This window comes from Rhea americana, unplaced genomic scaffold (assembly GCF_003343005.1).
Source record: "Rhea americana isolate MKP2758 unplaced genomic scaffold, rheAme1 scaffold_3, whole genome shotgun sequence".
Lineage (NCBI taxonomy): Eukaryota > Metazoa > Chordata > Aves > Rheiformes > Rheidae > Rhea > Rhea americana.
Genome location: NW_028186423.1, coordinates 10,902,910 through 10,928,836, shown reverse-complemented (window position 1 = coordinate 10,928,836; position 25,927 = coordinate 10,902,910). Strand labels below are relative to the sequence as shown.

The 25,927-nt window shown below is 38.4% G+C and overlaps 1 protein-coding gene across 4 annotated transcripts in view; it reads left to right on the top strand.

Annotated features, from left to right (window-relative positions):
* Window positions 1–25,927, top strand: part of DACH1 (dachshund family transcription factor 1) — a 359,157-nt gene that overhangs the window by 2,195 nt on the left and 331,035 nt on the right. The gene's annotated exons all lie outside the window — the stretch shown is intronic.

Sequence of the window (25,927 nt, the reverse complement as noted above, 5' to 3'; positions counted from 1 at the left end):
GCCCACGCGCGACCGCGCCGCGCTGCGGCCCGGGGCGCGCACACGCCGCCCCCTCTCCCTCGCCCCGCGAAACCTCCCGCTTGCGGGGCTGGGGAGGGGGGAAAGTCCCGCTGAAACAGCAGCCGGCTCTGAGGCTGCGGGGCAAAGCGCGGGGGCTCGGAGCGCGCGGGTTACGGGGCTGAATCTGTCCGATAAGGAAAAGGGATCAAGTAATTGCTGTGGCTGGGAGATCAGCGCGTCTCCACTTCAGCCGGGCCCCCAGTGCTTGTGTGTGTGTGTGCGTGTGTGTGTGTGTGTGTGCGCGTGTGTGCGCGCTGCGGGCTGGTGGGAACTTCAGCCCGGAGCGAAGGTTTGCCACGAAGGAGACTTAGGCAAAGTCCATTGCCCGCTCCCGCAGCCGCTGCCTTCGCCTGCSCGTTTCGCTCCGCCGCGGTCGGAGCTCGCGGGGCCGCCGCCGGCAGCGCCTGGAGCCTGCTCCCGGGCGAGGCGGTGCTCGCTGCCTCCGCCCGCTCCGGCCCCGCCGCTGCCCCTGCCCGCTGCCGCCGGCGCGGGCCAAAGCAAAGCRCGCCCTCCGCGCTAGCTGCTGCTAGGTGGGGGAGCGAAGTTCTTGAATATTCAGGGCAGCAGGCGCAGAACAGCCTGGAATAACTTCCAAGCACTGACATACTGTAACTACTTGGGTAACACGATATTGTTTCATGTCGAATAGACATGAATATTAATAGATGCTTTTAGACGATTGTTTTCGTGCAGCATGTAAGTTGTAACAACTCTGTGGGAGTGCCAAGATTTAGTCCTTAAAATAAAGCCCATGTAAGTTTTGTTTTGCCAGTTATGTGAATTATTATTTGAACATGAAAGATTAAATATTACAGCAAGCTTTTTTTTTCCTTTTCTTATTTTTTCAGGGGAGGGGGGCTCAATTCCTGGACTTGGCAAGATTGGGAAAGGGKTTGCCAGCCTGGTTATAACACGGGTTGATTATGTCAACGGTACAGAATCAACCGTGTTTCAGCTGTTTCTGAGGTTTGCTGTGTTATCATCCAGCACACTAGAAATTACAGTAGTGGGTTCAGAAGTGGGTAGGATTTGACCCTTAAAGAACATAATTGTAGTAGACTTATTTATACAGCCATTAAGCAAATAACTTAATGGAGAGGATTTGCAGTAGGTATGCAAAATGTATTATTAGAGTATAGACGAATAAAGCAAAGTGGGTCAGTGAGTTTTGGTCAAAATGGATATCACCAGAACATAAAACTATATTTACTTTCTGGATTTTCCCTCTGACACATTTCATTCTGATCCTTCTCTCCTTTCAGATTATTATTTTGAATTGTTTCTAACATTGCAGTGATTATGTAGGGTATTTTGCTCTACTTGATTTAGTGATTTAAGTGACCTTCCCGGACTCTTGGTTACTGTGTACCTGATCTGGATGATGTTTTTTTGTTTCATGGGTGGACACTTACTGTTGAGATACAAGCTTTAAGAGCAAACTCCATCCTAACAGCTAAATTGCTATACTCATCAGATTCAAAAAATTTTGAACCAGCATCTTATCACTGTTATATTTGTCTCATAATCAGTTGATGCACTTGAATAAACTAATCCCTTTTTGGAAAGCTTCATCAAGGTTAATACGTTATTTAATCAAAAAAAGCATCCAAATAAAGCCGTTACTTGGTTGCTCTTCAAATGTATTGAACTGGTCGTTGCCAGTTGCTGTGGAAATAATTTATAACAACTTATTTCAAGATAGAAAAGTTTTAGATGTCTTTCACCAAAATGATACATTTTAACTGTGATATTGCTAGTTAAAAAAAATCAATAAAACAAAAATCAATTAAACACCAAGGGATTTTCTATTGAATGCTTAATGTGGAGRTCTGTAAAGTGAACTGGTTTCTGTGTTTATTTGTGATACTGCTAATAATAACGTGATACTAAAGGACCTTTTTCTAAATTAGGCTCCTGTATCAGTTCACTGGAAAAATAATCTTCCGGTATGGAAGATGACTTTTCTTTTCTGTTCATACTGACCTTTGCTTTCATTTTCCCCATAAAAAGCATTGGTCACCAAACAGAAATCCAGGAAATAGCAAACTGTGCATTTAGCCAGCATTAYGATTAAACGGTCTGACATTAATGGGATGCTAGGAAGCCATATGCCAAACAAACAGGAGAAGTTTAAAGGCGGAACATGAGAAATATTTAAAGCTAATAGATGCCAATCTAGTCAGGTTCCTTGAATGCGTATGTARAAAGAGTGGTGAGCTGTTCACTGGATGTCACCTGCGTAGGATTAATGACCTGGAAGCTATTGATCCCGGACTGTTTCTGGTCTCTTGTGTTGCGAGTACTTGTTGTGGAATTTCACCATGCTGGTGCCTTCGTGGAGTTTTCCCATAGACTGTGATTGGCTTTGGATCATGCCCATTAGAGAAAAGACTAAAAGCGTGGCTTCTTCTGACCTCCCTCCTGTGGCCAGGATATGTTAATCTTTCCTGACATTTGAAGATGATTTTGAAAGAGTTCATTGACATTCATACTCAAAGCAGAGAATTATTAGCACTGTGTGGAAGCTCTTTAAAAATTTTGGAAAACAACCTAATTGATTTTGAGTATAAAAAGAGAAAGATGCCGGACATAAAACAATTCTCTTCAAAGCCTGTCTTCCACTGCAGTTATTCAGCCGCTTTTTGCTAGCTTCTGCTTCTCTCAAATTATGTGAACCTAGCATGTGCTTGTTTACTGAATGCTGCATGCTTGCATAGGTTTTTCTGTTCGTATTAATTAAAGGCGTATCTCACCCAGATAGGCCGATATAGATCACAGATATTTTAAACGAACAAGTCAGCAAGTGCAGCTGCAAATAATTTCAAATATATGATGTCTGTGGTTTATATTGATGACTTCCCTTCTTGCCGCAGATTGCTAAAATATAATCAGCAGAAATATAGTGGGTTTTACAAGCAAAGAAGACTTCTGGAAGGCCAGAGGATAAATGGGAGTTAACTATAAAGAAGGAGCGAAAGGTTTGGAGCTGGTTTGTTCAGACTTAAAAAAAGCCCCGAAAGACTCCAACCTCTAAAAATAACTTCAATATCCACATCATGGTATTTATTGGTAAATATTATTAATTAGAAGCTGAGATCTTTGGAGCATAATTGCTACAACAGAGCAGACTATTTATCCCTTTAATCTGATACTTAGTCGCTGGCAGGGGCCCAGTATCTCCTACTTGAGGAAGGGAGCACTTCTCCCCGGTGAACGCTGGCAGCCCGCGGTGCGAGGCTGCGAGCGCTGTGCACGCGCTGGGGTGCGAGGGGCTCGCAGTGCCGGCCACGGAGGCAGTTCTTCCTGGCCAATTCTCCTGATTTTCCTGAAATATTCGGTTTACTCAGCCCCGCCTTTGTCTGATAGCTGTCAATACTGTTAAAGGTTTATTCTCCCCCCCCCTTTTTTTAATGAAGCTGTTACTGGTAACTGTAGGTTATGTAAAAATGCACAAATTTGTTGTCGATTTTGTTTCAACTTTTCTTAAGAGAACAGAATAGAGGACAGCCCAGTGAAATGCACTTGTCAGTAAAGAGTCTTCTGTTCCTACCAACTAGTGACATCTCTGTTCAAATGCTAAGTTCAAATTCAGCCCTTGATTCTCCTTTTGGTGCTGCACATGCAATTGCAGGGGCTCTTGGTCCAGCCTGGGATGCTTCTCTTCGCGCCGCTCGTGTCTGTGGCAGGTAAAAGTATGAGAGATGTTACAGCTTGCAGATAATTTTTTAAGCCTTTTTTTTCTTCCGGCCCTCCGACGCGAGGCGGGCTCCGCTGGCGCCGCGCCGCGCCGGGCCGGGCCGGGCCTTGGGCGGGCGGTGCGGGTCGGGGCAGCCCCCGGGAATGCCCCCTGTCGGCCGGCGGCGCGGCGCGCGCGCTCCCGCCGGCGCTCGCCCCCCGCCTCCTGGCGCGCGCTATTTTCAGCAATTCATCAGCCCGGTGAAAGAGAATGTACTTAAAGTAATCTTATTTACGACTCCTGTTCCTAACGTTTTGTGATCTGGAGAGTGTGTTCTGAGTGTTTGCTGGGGATGATAATTTTGTTTGACTGCCATTTAGTATGTCTTCTGTTTTCTCCTGTTGTTAGATCATTCCAGACGGCTGTTTTTGCCTATCGCTGTGATTCATCATCTAAAGTGAATTGCACGTGAAGCACCAGAATTCTCATACACTGTATTGAATTTTAATATTTTCCTTTTGAACTATATCATAGCTATATTAAATTACTGCTGCAATCTCTGCTGGCCTGGTGTAGGTAAAATCTCTTCAGCATTGCTAGTATTGCTTCTTCATGGAAGAGCTTTCAACCTCAGCCCCCAAAAATCTTTTCTGACTGAAAGATAGCAGACAGAGTAGTCAGGACCCACTGAGTTTTATCAAAATTGTATGAGCCAGTGAACCAAGAGTCCAAAACAGCCACGATGTCTGTCTGTTTTTAAGCAAGGACTTAAAAAGGACTGGATTTAGATTGTCTTTGTTCTTTTATAACTTAAATGTGTTTTGTTTTAAAAATAACGTTTGGAGCATCTGCTTTGCATTACGAGTTAATTCCATTCATTGTTTAAAAATAGTTATTAACCTTTTGCAAATTATGTACTGCACATGAACAGTAATTTTTTCAATAATCTTTAAATGTGCATACTGTAACAGCGCCATAATGTGGACTGACATAATATGAATTGACAGTAAATTTTTAGTTGCCTAAATACGTATTTAAATGATAGAGCTGAAGAGTCATCTGCAAAAAGCTATTATGATCTAGAGAGTTAATTCATATATAGATAATTTCTCCAGTGTGCATTAAGGAAGATTTTTTCTTTTTCCATTATCATTTAAATTATTTTCAAAAATCCTGAAACATAAAACARAATCTTTATATTTAAACTCAAAGTATGTCTGTGACTTGAAGTGATAAAATCCAGACTGATTCGAGGAGTAACTTTATCCTTAACTCACTATTTTCTGCTTATTTATCTGATCCAGTGCTCAGCCAGGGGCATCTCGTAACAACTGCTGATGTTTCATTTCACAAGCAGTGCAGAATATTGAGGAGTAATCTATTAAATAAGGAATTTTATCATTAACAGTGAACTCTCTGCTATTATGTTTTTAAACATATATGTATTTTCAAAATGGAAGATAAAGAAAAAGGGTAGTACAATGTTTTCCATGCCATAAAGCACTGTGTTTTCCCTGACTCTGATGAGAGGAAGGATCAGCTTTTGAACATACAATTAAATCCCAATTTGGAGTTCTTTACCCTAAGCCATTGGTTGTGAAGAGCTGGGAAAGTACGTCAGGGAAGGATAACTCTGAAAATCCTGTTTTCTTATATTATCTCCTGTGAATTTCCATGAGTCTCTGTAAGAGATGGGATGTTGGGCTAGAAGGAGTCTGAGTGGCAGTTCAGGATACATTCACCAAAGCTAATGAGACTGCTTGCATGAGTAGTGATAGAGGAAATGGATCACTAAATGTATTTCATTTCACATTGCTTTAAATGATGTTTTGTGATAATTACATTCAGAATCAACTCCTCCTGCAGCAGGTGTATGAATATGTACAATATAGGAATTTGCAGGACTGTATAATAGGATCCTGTAAATCACGCGTATCCAGACGGTTCAGTAGGAATAAACAGAAACTTTCTAAAACAGGCCCAAACTATTTTTTAACATTCTTAATCATTATGATTTTGATTTAATGAAACAGTCTAAAGTTTTTATTTTTCACCCCTGACCATAATCTTATCCATAACAAAATTGATGTAACTTTCTCTTCATTATTCTAAAGGTATCTTGTTCATCACAAAACTACTTCACTGTAAATATTTTMTTCTGTATACTTTGCATCTTCCTTATGAAGAACAAACTGTTTTAAATATGAAAAAAGAAAGAAATATGTATATTTTTTGTTACAATCACCAAATAGTGACACTTCATGCCCACTGCAAGGCTGAAAACAGCTATTGTCCAGGAAGAGTGGAGCAGGTGCAGTTACAATTTCCCGGTGCACTTTGCCTCACTAACAGGACTTTCTTTTTTCATTACAATAAGAGGATGTTTCAATCACAAAGTTTTATTCATTTTAGACCATATAAAATTATTCTCTAAATTAGCCAAATGGTGAAAATCTGCCAATGTTCCTTGTGGTCCAAAATAAGCTTGTGTTTGAGCTAAGCTTTCGGACTAGTTTCCTTATTCACGTTATAATTGTTTGTAGTACTAAAAATACTGAGGACAACATGTTAACTGTTGAGCATGTATTTTTGTTACTTAATTTGTTTAATGTGTGACTGACGGAGGGCCTCGCACAGGTTTCCTCATATACTACGTTGCTGCCAACTTAAAATCGTAGACGTGCCTCCTGGGATTGGATGAGGCTGGGGAGAAAGGGAATAACTGGGACTGCTGCAGGTGTTTTAGCAGAACTGGTAGCCCGTATTTGCCACAGTGCCACGTCATGATTGAAGTTCATAACTCTGAATAATGTGCACGTTAGAGCACTTGTTAACGATGCAGTGCAGAGAACAGGCAATAAGGCGTTTTACATTTGGACAAGAAGCTGGTGTTCGCAAGATGTATCTCAGTATATGCACGTATTTACAAATTGTTGTATGATAGCAAAAGTGTTTTTTTTTAATCATTTACTTTTGGAAAATGCTTTGCTTTTTCATCTTACTTAAAGGAATTGCAAGAGATCAAAAAGATCAGTAGTTGTATAAAGTAAGTTATAAAGGGAATAGGTAATATATATTTGATTAGTGTTTGAGCACATCGYTTTTAATGTTCATTTCATGTTGTTCTCATGCTTAGAAATGAATTTGGTTTATTTTTTAATATAGGGCTACAGTATKATTTTACTCATGGGGAAAAAAGGCTTTCAGATTATAGATAATGTATTTTTAAGAGAATGTATGAACAATGTACTACCTTTTTATCAGGGATGAATCTGAATCTAGTCAGGGTTTATTAATAGTTGGAACATTCTTTAAAATACATTACCAAAGCAGTTATTTTTGAATTATATTTTTTCAGGTGTAGTTAAAATATGAAAGTAATATTTCAGTTGATTTCTTATTATATTTTAACAGATGCCAGTGCTTTCTGTGCCTAGGAAGTATATAATTTGTTCCCAGTCTCCTGGTCTGCTATAACCCCCCCCCTTTTTTTTTTTAAGGGAGAAGGTTACTTACAGGACTTAACTGTTTACATTAAAATAAATATACTGTGGTTTTAAACCAAACACTTAACTTTAAGAATGTGGATAGTCCCATTGCTTTCAATAGACTCCATAAATCTTTTAAACTAAGCATATGCAAAATAATTTTGCAAATTCTAATGGACATATTTGGTAGAAAGYTCTCTTACTGTTATACTTGCATTTGTAGCGACAGTTGTGAAAAAATGCTCTAGATTTAGTGTCTTGTAAATCACACTTGTTGCATAAAATAGCAAGATCTCAAGATTCATGTTGCATTTTTTAATATTTTTTGAGTATTACATTCTTTTGTAAAGATTAATTTTAGGAAATCAGGGCAGTGTCTTGGTAGGAATGAGTTTCTGGGTTTGCTATAAACCATGGCTTCATATACCCTGTTGGGACTTCTTGTGTTCATTTCTGTAGAACAGAAGAAGCTAATTTCTTCATTAGGCAGTGGACACTTAACGATGTATGCATGTGGCTGTCACTCTTCACACTTTGGTTCTGATAGTCACTGATAATTCAGTGGGAAGGAAATGAAACCATTTTCCAATTGTTTTCAGTTTCCTTAAGTTTCTGCTTAAAAGCAAAAAAAAAAAAAAAAAAAATAAATAAAAAGGAGAAGAAAATACCGTAAGTGGTACAAAGTATATGATAAGAACTGATAGAGATGACAAGTCAAAATGTGATCTCTACTTTTTGTATTGGCTTATTAGAATAGTTCTGAAAATTTAGCTCATACCTAAATACCTAAGACTTTACACTCATGCCACGATTGTGTTGTAAATTCCCATGTATGTTACTCTAATTCAAAGCAGGATAAAAACCAGGAAATGCTAATAAACTACTTTATCTTATATTATTGAGTATTGTAGGTGGTTTATGGTTCTACTTATATCAAAATTAATTTGCTCCTCAAATATCATGTCAAAAACATGGCAGAAAGTGAAACTTCTGTAGTTTACAGTAATTTACAGTTTCATATACAGCTGTGTAAAACACTTCTGAGAAGCTACGAGGAAAATGTATTAAAAGTACAAAGTTAACAGCATATAGCTGTTTCATGAACACATATATGCAAACTGTTCTTTAAGAAGGAGTCAAAACATTTTCTGCAGAGAGCKTCAAGGAGGTTTTTAGTAGAGAAATCTGGGTATAGCCACAACTGTTGGATTGGCTTGACGCCACCTCGTGATACCACAAGTGGGATATGGCTAAGAATTAATAAACTTTCAACAGATTTGATCTTTCAGAGCTTCTGTGACACCATCTCAGTGGAAAGGGGGGCTTTACCTTTGGTGGAAGGAGCTTGGCTCCACGGTATGTGGATCTCTACATACTAGAGAGAGCCATTTGCTTAAATACCCTGAATTTCTAGTCTGCAGCCCTTCCTCTGCAATTTTATTACGTGGTTTAAAGCTTACCACCCAGTGCCCGTCAGTGTGGGGAGCTCCCTGCGGAGATCAGTGTGCCTGTGGCCCGTGATGGAGCAATCATACGTGCCTCTGGCCTTCAGCATGTGCAGGGACATGCAGGGCACGTGCTGCCGTGTGTTCGAAGGGGGCTCCTGGACCCTGCACCCTTTTACATGGGTTGGGGAAGTCTGAACAGGGCCAGAAGGAGTTTAGGTCCTCTAGGGGGTGGTTTGTGTTGCTGTGTTTTGTGGCTGGACTCAACYCGTTATCACTCTGACCTCATTGCAGAGGAGTTCAGTATGTGTACTGGTATCTACTATGGGACGTAATGGTAAGTAGAGTAATTCCAGGTCATTCCTGGAGTCCCCATGTCATTTAACTCTCTGTTGCTGAGGCCTTGCTAAGATGGGCCTGCTGAGTATACTTTCCATCTTTTCCAGTGACCCCTTATGTGATGTTGGACAAGTTCCTTTGTGGTTCTGTATCTTATTTTAGCTATGTGTGAAATTAGAGTAATACAATGTCATAAGAGCTAACAAAATAATAGCTATGGAATACTTTGTGAGAGGGGCATATATTCACAAATAATCTGAAGTATGACTACATATGTAAAACATTTTAAGGCTGAAGGATAAGGACGTTGCCAGTTAAAACTGTTGGCATTGTTCTGTGATAAGGTCATCTGTTCTYTTATTTGCTGTGGCAGTTGATAAAAGAAAAATATTTATTTTATAGAGGTGAAAAATGCAGACATTTTCATCGGTGAAAGATTAAATGAAAAAAAAAGCCCTTAATTTTACATTCTGTTTTGTGAAATCTTGTTGCACCCATCTGCGTGTTTTTCTTTATGGAAGGTGTGCTATAACCAGGATGGGTATATCTTTTCTGCTCAGCTGATAGTTTCCTCTCACAATTTAAGAATGCATGCAGATTTGAACTTGTAGCCAGGAAAAGTGTTGCCATGCTTCAAATTGCCAAAGGACCTCAAGGGACAGAAACTTGACCTGGTTTTATGAAACCATAGAATTACATTTATACAAGTTACCCCATGGGAAAGGAGTGAACTGATCCCAATTCATTTCTAAATACTGGGGCCTTATGGGTCACATTTGAATTCTCCTCTACACCTGCTTTTCTACTAAATTTATCTGAGGACATTTTTAGAAACTTACTTTACATTAGGTATGGATCATGTGCCTARTATTTAACAGTTCAGTGTTCTAATGTCTAATGGTTTCTTGATATAATTAAGCTAGAAAAAGTTTAAAATTATAGAATTTGTTTAATATGAGCTAAATCCTCAAACAGTAAACTCCCTTCAGGGGTTAGTAACCCAGGCTTAGTTTTCCTGCCTGTGAAATGAGAACATAGTCCCTGAAAAGTCACTGGATATAAACTTCTGATGGGCTGTAGATAAGAGATTGACTCTGCAGCTGCTGATTAGGCTGCTCTTGGGATGTGGGACACAGAGGCTCTGGGTTTAAAAATGATTACCAAATAAGACAATTTACCAGAAGACAGTGATGTGACTTCCTTTCCTTCCTCCCTTATGGCCCTCTTCCTTCCGCTGGTTAGATGGAACACTTGGGATGTGGAAAATCTGGCTTCAGATCTCTTCTTTGAATCAATCAAGGCAACAAGTAGATGTTGYCATGACCTTGGAGTACTCTGGTTGGAGCTGGAAGGCTAAATCTGTTGTGGTGCGTGCATACCCCACTCTGTGAGGTGGCTATTCAGGGTGTCTGAGGTATCTGCAGTGTAGTGGCAGTTTTGGGTATGCCAACTGAGTTGAAGCAGTGGGCCCTAAGGGTGAGGAAAGGTGCCTAAGAACGTTTGAATATCTYGAGCTGTAGTCTTACATACTTCCATTAAAATTAGAATTAGCTTGCATTTGGATTTATTTAACAAATTAAGTGCTCTGTTCAGCTTAAGCTTGCCTCAACAATTACTACCCCACCGAGGGTCTACAAACCTTCCAGGCTCCACTTCCACTTTCTTGGGGAAACTATTTCCTTTTCTGAGGCAATCTTTCCATTCCTGAAAGATACTTTCAGRGCTGAAATTGGCAATAAGTGCCTGCATAAGTCTACCCTTTTCTAGGGAATGAGTGACAGATTTGGATACTGTTCATCTAGTAATAAATTGCTTTTCTGCTTATGCACCACCTTAACATTTTAGTTTGACTAAACAGTTCAGCTGGCATTCCCTAGCTTTATACTTTCTCTTYTCCAATATAGACATGGCAGCAGAGGCTTTTGTGTGCAATTACTGCTCCCACATTTACCCAGTCATGAGTTTAGGGTCACTTTGTTGGCTTCAGCAAGAAGGATTGGAAGGCGAGAAATGGGAATAAGAGTGTAAGACTTGCACCGCTGTTGCAACAAATAAGTTTTTTTTAATATGTTTGTTTGTTTTGCACACTGGTGAACTCTCCTGTACGATTTGTGTTAAGTCACTCATTGCCTTCTCAACCTGGATATCCAAACTCTTTTATGAGGCATCAGATACTTTTATGAATGTTATTCACAGTCTTTRCTTCATTTGACTGGGAGAATGAAGGACAAGTTTTCTGCTTAATAGTTWCTTCTTGTCACTGTTACGTATTTATTATAAATGTGTGCAAAATGTCCTTTTCTAATTCACCTCAGAGTAAGTGGTCATATTGATCCCTAAGCTCTTTTTTATCTTTTCTAAGTCAGCATTATGCTTTTACTGATTCGATTTTTGTTAATGTCATCAACAGATTGGAATACTGTAAAACGTTATCTTGGGGTGGGTAAAGGGTTTTTTTTTCCAAAGACACAAAGAATGATTGTGTTTTCAAATGATTTTTGGTGGAAGGTAGGGGTCCAGCTACACGCTGGGGTTTAAACTTTTTTCTTAGGTACTTACTTATTTGGCTATTAATTTGTAGTTCTCTTGTTCATAACTTGGGAAAAAGATACACTAATTTTAYAGTATCCAGAATAAGTTTAGGGGAGAGTAGGCAAAGGCACTTATCAATAAAGCATTTTGGCTGCTCTCTGATCTTATGGTAAATGCGGGAAATCTTTAAGATAAGCTGTGGCAGCAATGAATGCATCACTGTGATTGAAATGTTTGTCTTAATTTTTTAGCATCTAAATTAGAGAGTAAAAATTCCTTTGTTATCTGATTAATCAAAGGCAAACAACCCCAAATGAAAGAACAAATTCAGATTTTTGGATTCTGAAATCCAAACTCTCCCTTTCCTCTCCTTCTGTTTATTTTCCTCCCCTTACACAGCTGCCCTGATCTTGAAGAAACTGAAGATGCAAACTTGCAATGCTTCCTGGAAACCCCATTTTATTAGGCACTGTAAAGACTTCAAATACAGAGGATCCTTGGCTTAGGAAGCAGCAGTTACTAATAGTAGCAGCAGCAGTGGGGACAAGAGCCCTGAGGCTGTGGGGCAGGGAACATGCTGAAGAGTAGAGCGGTGGAGTGAAGAGACAAAACTAAAAGGCTGGTTGACAGTGTGTTAACGCAGATTTACCCTGTGTTACTCTTTACCTACAGTCTTAGAAGTTTACATCTGCATGATCAAATTTTCAGTCTTTGGATCGCAAGCGTTTCCTTTTCCTTTGCTAAGCAAGATGTTGTTTAGATTAGTGTCTGGAAAAAGCAAGCAAGAAGAAATACTCTTGGCTTTGGTGGTTGATGGGGAGCAGAGATTCTTGAGGCAGAGATGCTGGTTCGGAATAAGTTTTTTTTTTTTTATTATATATCTGAAAGAATGGATTATTTTCATGCCCTTTAATCACCTCTGCTCTAAGGCTAGTATGCATGTGTACATAAAAGAAGTTACTATTAGAATATAAGACTGAGTTTTGCTAATTAGTCCTCCTTTAGACACTTAACATCTAAATACCAGGCATTGATTATGCCTTGGCATGGTCTTAGCAGAGAGCGAGACTAGAATTCAATAGTTTGTCAGACACCTTTTTCTTCAGAGATTTACTCATATTTGGAAATATTGCCTATGCTTTGTATGTTTCTAAATATACTCTGGAGAAATTCCCTAGTTTCTTCATATTTTTCCATATCATATGTGAAGCGATGRTTATTGTCATTGTGGAATTGAGTTGCATGTACAAGTCTTAATCCCGCAAGCAGGAAGGCAAGTTCTTTATAGTCCTAATGGCTGTAGAGCGTTGTTTCGGCCTTTTGTAGGGATAAAATTATGCACCCCCTGAAGCATGTCGGGATTGGCACCCACATGGCAAGTATAGCAGAGTTTCTTATGTTGGAGTTTCATAGATACTAGCAACCAACTGCGTGGATGATCAAATAACATAATTTGTACTCAAAATGTGAGTTGTCTGTTTGTAAAACCTTTCCCTCAATTTACAGGTACTTGTATGCATGTGAAATTTAGTTACCTGAGCAATCCCATTGATTCGGATGAGAGCGTTCATGTGACTAAAATAAATTAAACATGGGAATGTTTGGAAGATTGTGACCTTAGAGATGAACAGTTGTATTTCGAAGTATCGAGAGGATAGCTGTTAAAACGTAAAGCCAGGAGTTCCTATCTGAACCTGGAAACAGAAGCACGCTTAGCTAGYGCACCTGCAAAATAATGGTATGTTTTAATGACACTAAATAACTCTTCCTCAACTTTCTTGTACTCTTCTTTTTGGGGAGCGGGGGGAAGGGAAAGGAAGGAGGGTGAGAGAGGGACGATGACAGCGAGGCTGTTTGTTTTTCACGAAAGTTGTTTGTGATTTCAGGTACTCATGGGAAATCTCTTGATCAGATTCACATCTGTTCCTGTCAAAGTGGGTGCTAAGATACCGGTCACCCAGCAACCATGTCCAAGAGGGAATTGGGCCGATAATAACTTCAAAAAGGAATGACAGATGCTAGATTAGGATGAAAGACAAAACGCATGAAAAATGAGCTTGTTAGAATAAAAAAATTGTTCAAGCACCTTCATGCAAATTAAATGAATATTGAACATTTGCATGCAGTAATTTCTACTTTTTCTGTCGATTGAGAAGAAATAAAGATGGTACATATAAAATCATAAATGTATTTTTTTTTTGCACCAATTAACATACAAAGCAGTATCTTTCTTCTAAAAATGAGATTAGCCACCTGGGTGCTTGGCTATATCCCACATATGTCACAACATTTTTGTAATGAGTGTGCTTCTTTTGAAGGAACACCTTATCTAATTCTTTGTAACAAAACAAATAAGGAAGCAACCTTATATTAATTTTAAAATACTTTAGGTTAGCATAGTTCTATTTTTTTTCAGCTATGGTTTTCAGAGCTGAATTATTTCCTGCTGTCCTTGAATTCAGTCGGTATAATGTGCATTAATAAAAGATCACATAAGATGAGTTCAGAACAAATGCTAAGGTTTCCTATTGACTGGTCAAACAATACGTTTTTAAAATACAATGTCTGTCAGGGTAACATGAAAAAACCCTCAGTTCGCCATGCCTATGTATTAAGATGATTTAAATAATCTAACAATTTTATTATTGAAATGTTCGCATAACAATCAGAATTTGGAAAAGAATGATAAAATGTTCTGATTGAGAAAGGATTCTGTGTCTTGGTTTAGCAATGTCTAATGTGGTCACGTACAGAAATTGATTTTCTTCAGAAATTAATTAATTTTTCATATCGCCCTAAGCTGCAGTTAAAAAGAGTGCATACTTGTCTGTTTTTTCCAGAAATATTGCCTAATCATATTAATACCATTGCCCCAAGGATGAAAAGATAATTGTACAAATGCATTTGGAAATATGTATCACTGAGTATTTATGATTAAATTATGCAAATGACCCAGCTCTCATCCTTTCCAGACCCAGATTGTCTAATTAGGATTGATATGCTGAATAGATGTTCCAGAATTTGAATACAAGCATGTCCAAAGAGCAGAAAATTGGAAATGACAAGGCTGAAATGCTAAGAAAAGTGTCTTTCCCTTTTATACTTTACTAATGTGGTGTTAGCAGTTGCAGTTTTTCCTTTGGCTATGTTGTGTGACTCATGTGTCCTGCAAGAAATAAGTCAAGAAAGAAAATTCAACTTTCATAAATAGCATTACTTTGTTCTGGACTTATTTTTCTTAAACAGCCAGCTAGTCATTCCTCTCCCCTCTAAGCTTTGTGTTCTTGGTGTTAAAAGAATGATGTATTCCACATAAATTACTTCTTAATTTGGAGCACAGTTGTTTTTGCCTAGTCTCCAGCTGCTGGTGCTAGGTATTTGACTTGTAAGCATCTCATACATTCAGATGAGGTTTACACACCTCATATTTTTAGGTTTTTTTTTTTTTTGATTCTTTAATTTATTTGAATGCACAATAATTTATTTGAATCCGCGGCTCCTTAACATAATAATGCTTTTTTAAGAAGAGAATTGATGTCTTGTTAAGCTTGTTTATGGGGCGCTCCGAGTTCGAATAACTGCAGCCGGAAAGTCTGCGGTGCTTAAAACCGTCTTTTGCAGTGGGCTGCTGGTGCGCTTGCCGCTGCGCGGGAGCCGGGCGAGGAGCAGGAGCGCGGCGAGGAGCGAGGAGGAGCCCCGGACTGTCAGGCCCGGAGCCATTGTTAGCAGCGGGAGTCGCTCCGTCTGAACTCCGCTGGCTCCTGCTTCCCATCTGCGGCGTGATGGATTGCTATGTTTAATACATTTCAGCTTTTGTCTGTCATAGTGCGGATAGACAGCGCTATCAGTGATTTCGACGCTGATCAGAGCGCTGGTTTTCCCCCACCGCCCTTGGCCAGGCACCTCCCAGGGACGTTTGATGTAGCAGCGCGTTGGCACCCTCGCCGTGCAGACGAGCCGCTCCGCTAACGCCGGGTCGCTCCCGCGTTGCTCGCGAAAGACCGCCGAGAGTTACCCCGTCTGCGTAACCCCTTCGGAGCGGGACGGAGGCCGCACCGAGCGCGTTCGGGCGCTGAGCGCAGACGCTCATCCAGAGCGGTCCCGCCGTGTGAGCATGAGCACGTTGTGCTTTTAATAGGGCCAGCATGTGCTCTCTTAGCRGCGATGCATTCCTCGGCACGCGATGTCGTCAGCGCTTCGCCCATCTGCGCTTGAGTGTTTCGCTACTGGTGATATGGTAGGAGTGCAAGGGTTGCGCTGAAGCAATAAGATCTGACATGACATGTGTCGTACGAGGGTTTGCTAAGCCGTGGGTGCTTTGTGATTCACGAGTCCACGGGCTGAATGATTTCCGCCACCAGAGAAGTCGCTGTGTACCAGCACAACATATGCCCGGGAGTGTCTTTATAATAAAGATAAAATGGTGCAGCGGACATACAAATTRAAAAAAAAGTCGTGATGAAAAAAGGCATAATTTCAGAGAAGTGGGTAATGTAGATATTGTTTGCACTATTGGCATATTAATTTTCCACTCTCAGAATAAATTATTACTAACAATCCTAAATATGAACCGTAGTATTACATTGAAAACATGTAAATAATTGTGTTTTCTAAAGCATATAATACAGCTAGCTTTAAAAGATGCTTGACTCAGTTTCCTTGATTTGGACCATTGCCCACCATGACAGGCCATGCTGAGGATACCTCCCACTTCAGGAGGAGGAAGGGAGGCTAAATCAGGAGATGCTTATCATCCTGGATTTAGCTTTGGTAGTGGAGATTTTAATTTGCAGGACTGAGTAGTTAGTAAAAACCAGGAATAAAAAATGTGGAGAAATAGCCAATCTTAAATTTTCTCCACCTCTGCTTCACTTTTTTTTTTTTTTTTTGACCATGGTATTATCTACTTTTCTGAATTGTCTTCACCTTTGGTTATACCAACTTTCAGCTTACATTGTTTTCCTTATTGGCAGTGATTTATGGTTTCTCTGTTGTGCTTGCTGGAAATCTCAGCTCCATGGCACAGCCGTGGATGCCATTTTTATTTCTTTTTAAGAGGATCCAGGCAGTGGCAATGCTCATAGGGAGGAGTGTTCATGCTAATTAAAAGCTTGAGTTTACCTTTCAAAAAATATTGGCAATTTGCCTGGGAGAAAATTCTGTCTTCAGTCACCATTTTTAATCTACTTGGCTGTTGGAGTTATCTTCACTTTAAGAGTTGCCTGGATTTTAGAAGTTGCCTGGATGCTTAAGTAGTTTCTTTGACATCATTCCTAAGTGCTCACTTGCCATATATGATGATCAGAGATTCTGAGGGCTTTGTGGAAAGGAGTATCAGTAATAAGGAGGGCATAATCTTGACATTTACAGCTGCCGGCTTGTGTCTGTGAAGGCTCCCTTCATTAGCAATGGCTGCACAGCAGTGAAACAAGGAAACAAGGAATACTTAACTAATTTAAGATAAAATTAAAAAATAAAGGTTCTTAACATATTAAACCCTTCCTGATTTTTTTTTCATAACCTCTTCTCACAGCATTTGGCTAGAGGTACTGAAAGGGGGCTGTTCTTCTGGCAGTACCAATAGACATCAGTAGCTGGTGCATTCATAAATGCACAGAGAGGGAATATCTACATCTTTAAAACTATGGAAAGGCAAATATTTAATAAATTCATATGTTAGTACGTGATACGTGAATAAACATCATAAATATGATAGGTAAAGGAACAAGATAAATGTAAATCCTTATTGTTTRTGTTCAGTACATATAGAAGTAAGGCTGTGATTTTACATCCATTTTTTTGAYAGCATAGCAGGTTTGGATAATTTTGTCCCTCTTCTGTTTCCTCCAGGCAGTGTGTTCACTTTCCTGTACAGTGATGCCTGTACAACTTTGTGTGACCATTTGCTGAACTGGATGAGGGAGCCTGGTCCACGTTAAAAATACATCATTTTCCCCCCTTTTCAATATTATTTTTAATCTTGATCTGTTTTCCCACTCCAGTTCACCAAGGGGGTTCGTGAGCAGTTGTGCTTTTATTGCTGTATGGGCAGCCTGGGCAGAAATGAATGATGGCAGAGGAAAGGATGCAACTTCATTCTCACTTATAACGGTCCTGTGTGCCATGAAATCGTCTCACATCCTAACTCCAGTGTCCTCATTCTTGCCCTAAGTATTTATTATAAATGGAAATTTATAATTTATTACACAACAGTTTTAATACTATATGCAAAAWGGAGGAAGTAGCAGTGGGATCAGCATTTATGAAGGGAGAAGTACAATCTGTGAAAGAAAAACGCATGAGTGCGGTGAAATCAAAGTGTCCTTCCTCTTGGAAATGTACTTTGCTAAACTTTTGTATTTGGCGCACTGATTGTCAGTGCATTGCAAAGCAAATGTGGTCAGTCTGTGGGGAACAGTATGATTTTAGGGTTTGGGTGCTCACTCCTGTCATGCTGTGATTGCGTGTGAAGGCATGACCTSGGTGTGCACCAGCTTTAATGCCCAGGATGTCTAAGGTTGTGCTCAGAGAGGAAGACCACTTGCTGTAGCAAATACTACATCTTCTGGTCTGGGGAAAACACTACAAAGTGCAAGAACGCTTCATTTTAGGCAAAGCTGATGAAGTGTTTGCTGAATAAGTGAGGTAGAACGAAAGCCCTAAATAATTCTGGCTGTCTGAGTGGACTTCCATTACTCACACCTCTTGTCTTCTTATTTTTTTCCCTCTGGTAATGGTATATCATTAGTGTAGGGAACATCTCYTATACCTGTATAGGAAATAACAGTGTCACTTAGATCTCTGGCTTCCCATAGGGTATAAAATTACTGTGTTGTTGTGAACCCTAGTTCACAATAGTACTGCCAAATGTTACTGACGATGAAAAATATTTTGCTATCTTTAAGAAAAGCAAGGCTTTGATAGATGTGTTTCATGAGCTATACTGAAAGAATTATACTGGTATGTACTCCTTACGGAATACTCTTACTCTGTTAATATTATTTCGAACATAATTATTTAGAACTGAAAAAATGTTGTTGCTGTTTTAAATACCTTTTTTTTCAGCAGCTTTTTGCAGGCATGATGGAAGAATGTCTGAAGCTACTAAATCCTCRTCTGCACAGAACCAGTGGGAAACTTGAAATTTCCCTGGGTAGCCTTGGTTTTAGCAAAACTTCACTCTGTTCAGAATGGTTTGACTTCACTGTAAAGTGGGTTCCACTGTGCTAATCCTCTTGGAATGCAGCAATTATCACCTACCATATAGGTGTTAAGTGCTGAATTTCAAAGGGATTATCACTTTCCTCCTTTAGTGGCTAAGCAAGAAGAGAAAAGTTGTTAGTACTTCTAAAGGGGAGGAAAGAATTAAAAAAAAAAAACCCTCTCTCTTGTTTTCTTACTGTGGTTGCCTTCCATCTGGCAAAAGATGAGCAAACGGGGTTTTGCTACAGCTAGTTACTTTGGGTTTGATCTTTAAGAATTCTAAAGGCATTTATTTCCCATCTCCCTGAAGGACTGTAAGTGCCCTTTTGTGAAAAGAGGTAAATATAGCAGCCATTTAGAATGAAAAGCACAAGTTTTATAGGTGGACAAAATTATTTAGGAAAACCGAAATTCTTCATATCCTTAGAGTACGTTTTCATCAGAGATCTGGAGATTTTGTCAAGTTAAGAATGTAAAAGGAGTACCTTAGATCTTTAATAGTTTGTAGAAGCTGATATTTTTCCAGTCTAAAAATGTCACTGATTGATAGTTTTGTTGATGCTCCAGAGAGATCATTAAAAATATCCTATGATTATGCTTTTGTGCAGATCCTCTTTCCATGTATGTTTTTCTTTAACTGACATACTTTTTTTCTTACACTAGCACTGTCTGCAAGACAGGTAATGTTAATTGGTACATCCAGAATTTCACATGGTTTTGGGGTAAGGTGGGATAAGTATCCTTTAATCCCATTTTTTATCCAATCATAAGAAACTCTTCTATGGTGCCTGCTCCTGAAATCTTTATTTTCAGTGAAATGCTATGTGTGTTACTTAGTGGATAATAAAAGCAGAGTAGTACCCTCCAGCCTAAAATGTAAGCCCTGGATACTATACAGAATCCTTAGGCAATGTTTTTTCCATACTTGATTTTCAGATTATGGGTTTGGTTTCTGCCTGGAAATGAGCTAGACGATCTTCAGTGTCATCTAATAATCAGTGAGGAAGGAGCAGGTTTTCCTTCTACCCACAGCAGAAGGCAGCTACAGTGGCATATCCTTCTTGGCCAGAGATGTGCTGTTTTATGAGGAATRGTTAGAAAGTTCTTTTTTTAAACAAACAAACAAACAGTGGGGGACCCCCAGTTTAATTTTCTAATGCATCATCAAAGATACAGGACTATATAAAACCCACAAGCAGCAGCAAACATGCCTCTATCCTTATCTCCTTTGTCAGGAATGCTGACTTAGATGTCCTCAGTGCCTGTGCATGGGCAGTTTTTTTACCAAGTTCCAGTTTTTCCAAGTTCCACTCTCTTTTTCTTCTTGTGAGAGTGACATTGCTACCATTATAGGTACATGCAGCATACACTGAACTTCTGTTCTAAAGCGTATTCAGTTTTTCCATCTGCTCTCCTCCTTTTGCAGTTACTAGTGTGAAAAAAGTAAACCCCAGTTGCCTAGGGACAAATGTGTACACTTAAGAGTATATCATTGAAGTCCGCTCTTAAGTAAATGCAGACCAGAGAGCTGGGTACCTAACACGTCAGCTGTATGTAAGTCTGGGCCTTAGCTTACTTGGCCAGTATTTCTTTAGATGTGTGCGAGGGTCGACAGATGAGTCTCTAGAGGTTGTTTTGGGTGTGCTGATGTGAACTAAACGGAGAATAGTAGTGAGGGAGAGGGCCTTCATGTTCAGAGAAAAGTTTAAGATGGTGGAGGTGGTTGGTGATTGAGAGCAAGACAGGGCTGCCTTACGGAGAGATCTTTTTTTGGTTTTGGTGAGATGGTAAAATAAGCGAGAARGAGAGGAGAAAGTAGTGTTTGGAATTGTACTGATGATGCTGAAAAGAGGTTTTCGTGGCGGGGGAGGGGGGATGTAGACTATCAGATTGTAAGAGTCTCTCCCAGCCCATTATTTTTAGGTGCACTATCACTTTACTGGGGTGAAGAATGATAATGTCTTTCAGAAGTATTTGGCCTACCATTACTAAAGCTGGCATGTCTAGAGCTAGAACGCAAAGAATTCCAAGTTTTAGTGCTGGAAAAGATGTTTCTTCATGTTTAAATCACAGAGGTTTGTGAACTGCAGAATTAAATTGTATCACAGTGGTTAGATAGTATTTTCTGAGAATTACTCCAGATCATTTCAAAAAACAATGAAAATTTTCTTTTATTAAATMAAATACTTTAGCTATTATATATAATGCTCAAAATGCAAGATACTGTATTAGTATCTTAGTGCGGGTATGATTAGTTCCTATTATAAGAATTTGTAAGACATACACAATTCCTTTTATGAGAAGAAGGCATAAAAATTTGTTTTGTAGTTCTAAAGCTAACAGTGTTTCCTTGGGAATAGCAATCTTGCTCTTAAATGGGTGGAAGAACATATTTTGCTAAACTTAGGGAGCTGTAAAAATGAGTATTTTTAATTTTTAATAAATTTCTGAAATATTAATTCATTTAGTCCATTTTTGAYGGTAGTAATGGTTTGTAGACTTTATGGGGCTTTTTAAACCGTAAGGACTTAACTGCTTAACTTTCTGTTTCAAGATGGTAATACTATATACCACCAAATGTCCACAGCGAAGAGAAAGTACTTTGCATTGCTGGAAGTGACGTTCATTCAGATTTATGGTGCACACGCACAACGCCAGTATTTATGTAAGTAGAGATCCAGCCATGGGCTTGAAGCCAAGAGTCATCWGTAGGCTTAGATACTTGTTTCAGGAAGCCAGGAGCACGCTGCCATTGTCAGGTATCTGATTATTTGGCTTGCGAATTCTGGCATTTTTCATAATTTGCATACATTTTAGATGGCATTTCATGCTATAGAAATAACTTTACAGCTTTTGGATGAAAAAAATGGGACATTTTAAAATAACACTGTAACTGCCATTTGTTTTGTTGCCTCTWTTATGTAATGATCCCGATACCAAAGAACTACTGCTCCTCCTTTGTCAGCAGGATTTATGATAATGTCTTGCCGTTTTTGTAAATTATGTAACACACACTGTTCCTCCTTTGTTATATTGTGAAATTTAGTAGGTTGTTTTAATTGTTTGATTGATTTTTTTTTCCCTTTGGCATTTGTCTACACTGAATTTTACTAGGAGGAGCACTCAAGAAGAATGTCTTTTGTTCGAATTTCCGAAGATGTCAGGAGGTTTCGGAATATTTGTGATAAGTCTTTTGTTTTGTGAAGTCTGGAATTGGGTATGCGATGCTGCTTGAAAAGTGTTGAGCGTTGCTCTATCTTTTAAAATCATCAGCACATTTCTTAACAGGAACAAATGCTAGTCCTTCAGATAGTGCTGAATATTCAGCAGCTTTGAGTGGTTCACTTTTATTGTTGTTGAAATAGTAATAATGTTTTAAACACTCTGCTGCATTGGGCACCTAGAATATAGATTGCTTTGAGCGCTGTTATGCAGTGAACCTGGAGGCAGTAGCAAGACACCCATAGACTTAATTGAGATCAGATTCTATCCTACTGTCTGCAACAAATAGTTTCTTTAGAGAGATGCTAACAGCCGTTTGCGAAAGCACTCATATTATTTGTAGCACAATGACAATCTGAAATGCCAAAGAACTAGCATATTGGATATCCACTTTTCTACATTTTTAATTAAGGTGTTAAAATTTATTTTCCTTAACTCGTCAGGGATAGACAGGAGAGACTCAGTTGAAAATGGCTGATAAATTCTCATTCAAGTTAGTAAGGGGCTTGAAAGATACCTTAATACAAAGTTCAGATGTTCTTAGGCTATTTTGTATGTCTTTCTTATTTCATTTTTATTACTTAGTTAGGTAACAAAACTTAACTTGTATTTAAAGGCTGATTCTGGGATTTCATGGATGTGACTGAGCAGTCTATGTCTGAATTTTCTAGCTCTCATTTTCTAACAGGTCAATATTAAAACACTATCCAGTGAAGATCTGGACTGTGATGTTTACAAAATAAGAATGGTGTTTCCAAATCAGACATTTTTTAGGTAGGAAGAAGTTTCCTTTTATTGATATGTCAAGTTATTTAAATGCCAGATTACAGTTGGAGGCGCATGTGCTCACTCAGATAGTGTGAGAGCCACAAGTACATTGAAATATATTTTTTTCCTTGAACAGCTGCTCCTCAGAAACTTTTGAAGAAAAGTTATATTTTTATGTTAATTTCAAGATGTCTTATATTTAGACTGATTAAGGCTACTGAAAGGATAACTGGCCATTGAAATTATTAATTAATAAAAGGTCCAAATAAATATAGTTTATGAAAGAAATCCAAAATTTTTATTCCTTTACTGTTCCCAAAGTTATGTTTTTTGTTTTTTGTTTTTTTTTTAAATACAGGATAGTCTCTTTACTATTTTAATATTTGATGTAACTGCAAGGAAGCTCAGCTTAAAGCATGGAGCTCTGGCCTTTGTCAAGGCTTTCAAGTTGGGCTATAAAAGAATAACTGTTGAGCTACTAAAGTATTTCATTATAGAAGTTATCCAGGACTTTTTTTTTTAAATTAATCATACTGCTAGGAAGTTCTTCTGTATGTGTTTATATATAAAGAGAGCAGGAGAGAAATTTAAGTCAGGAAAGTTATTGTGGTTATCTTTTATCATTGATGCTATATTACTGTTATTATTGTTATCACTGATTTGAGATGATGACTCATGTTTTGAAACACTGACTTCTATGAGCTATTGATTGATTAAATAGTGAAGAGTATGTTTTCTTTTCCTCTGTTTCTCTCCAAAATATTTTGCTGACCATCTGCTTTTCTGAATGTATTAGGCATTAGTAATGCAGAGGATCATGAAGACAGGCATATTCATGAGATTTATCAGATCTCCACATAAATGGAGACAAAAACATTGTGATAAAAGTATTTCTATACTTGCTTCTGACACCGCTAGTGAGTTCAGATGTATGTGGAAAGAAGGAATGGGTGAACTAGGGGCATGGATGATAGAGGTAGAAATAACGCACATGAGGCTTTTGCATTAAGCATTTCTGACATCATGTTCCTGTAATGTAAGATGTATAGAATACCACTATGAACAGATTTTCAATTTCTAAGGTTCAAGTATTTTTCAATGCTTGTGGATGTTAAAGTTACTTTATTGACCATTCTATATTGAACTAACATTCTCAAAGTCCTACAAGGTTAAATTGTTTTTGGTTTTATTATTTGAGATTGTAAAGTGTCAGAACTGAGTAAGAATCATATTTATTTCAAATTCTAATTTAAATAATATGTTTTAAACCATTGTTGAAAATGTGTTAAAAAAAAGTTAAATATTAAACCTGTGCTATAATTTAGTGAATATTTCTGCAGTTTCATGATCGTTCTTAGAACTYCTGATAGTATTTTGCTTCTTGTTTTTGAAATGACTTTCACCACTGCAGATTTTTGCCTCTGGACCTGTTCATAAAGCAGCTCATAATCAAATGCTGCTTTTTATTTTGAGCAAAATTTTGTTGTATTTCAGTTACCGTSCTTGAAAYGTCCAATATTTGCAAATCATGTTCCAGAAGAATAGATTCATCTCTAAACGAGCTTTTATTCTAGGATTCTTAATAGTTTCAAGAGTTTTATTGCACTTGTATCTGTAGTAGCAGTTTTTTGGAACACTCTGGAAGGTTTTTCTCTTACCAAGTGCCGTTCTCTGCTATCCTCAGAAGCCACTCGAAATAGAGCATGTGGTTTAGACCACGTGAAGATGAATTTGCTTACATCAGTCAGTATTCCTGTGAATCCTAAAATATTGTGCACTCTGTCACTGTGGTTCAGTTGCCATTTTCTCTCAACATTATTAGAAAARTAATTGCTTCCACCCATTCTTGAAGATGTTGCAGTTCAAATATTGAAGCAGTTCATAAGGGAAATTATGTAAGCACATGCATAATCATTCAYCTGAAAATATTTCCCCTAAAAGTTTAACAAGGAGCTCCAAATATTTTCCTGCATCTTAATTCAGATAATTGTCAATGCAAAAATGAAAATGATCATGTTTTCTTCTGTGGTTGGACATCATTTTGGCTGATAAGATTGTGAACTCTGAAAGACATTTAATTGAYAATTTCTGAGACACCTGCTGGATTTTTTTTTTCCTACATTTTTTAATCTTTAATATGCCCCTCCTTTTTGCACCATTGGCCACATTATGGTGACATGCTAATATCACTATAAACCTGCCTTTGTGCGGTCTGGCTTATTTAGGACTAGTCTGTGTGTGCTACGCTTGGTTATACTGCATATACATGTAGGAAGGTCACCTTAGTGAAATACTGGGTTCAGAAGGTACATTGAGTCACATAGTTTTGTGCTGTTGTTTATGCTGTTTTACTTTGCAAATGCTTTGATCAACTATACTCATGTTTCAAAGTCCAGTAGTTCAATTTTCTAATCTTGTTGCTGGGTATGCGTCTCATAAGAGACAGCCAAGTATCAGCCTGAGTCTTCTTCACTAACTTTATAAAGCATCTCAATTCTACAGCTCATGGAATTTCATAACCAGAGAAGTTTCTTTGGAAATTCTATTTCTACTAAGATATTTGTGAAATTACTTTAAAGATTAAACTGCAAAGAGGGCACTGAGTGCTCTGCATTCGTGAAAATCACAGAGACTCACTCTTCCTTGTGAGTAAACAAGCAAAATCAGGAAAAACAGGTTGAGGCCTTTTCAGAGCCCTAAACTTGAACACCAGAAAAATAACTATTGTGAGTAAACAGTCTCTCTGCATAATACAGGTTTGGGAGTTCTGTTTCAGGTTCAGTAATTGTGTTTGGAGTGGAACATATGTTTTGGGAAAAAAAAAACTTTTTTCAAATAATAATAGTAATAGAGTAGTAACAGATTAATAGTAATAGAGATTCTCACTCTAAATTTGTCAAATTTCTACCTTCTTATATTGTTGTTTCTTATAATTTTTTTACTAAATGGTTATATTTTTGGTTAGTTACTGATGATGACACAGATATCCTGTTTAGTTGCTTTCAGATCRTCACTCCTTCTCTTTGATAAGTTAAATAGCTTGAGCTCATTAAATCTTTCCCTGTTTTTTTTTCTCTCCAATCCTTTTTTCTTTCAAATGCTCATCATGAGTAATACCTATTTTGCCCTTGTTTATACTTGCACAAGCTAATTGTTGAYGGTAAACTATGGTTGCCTTTAGTGGGACTGTGTGG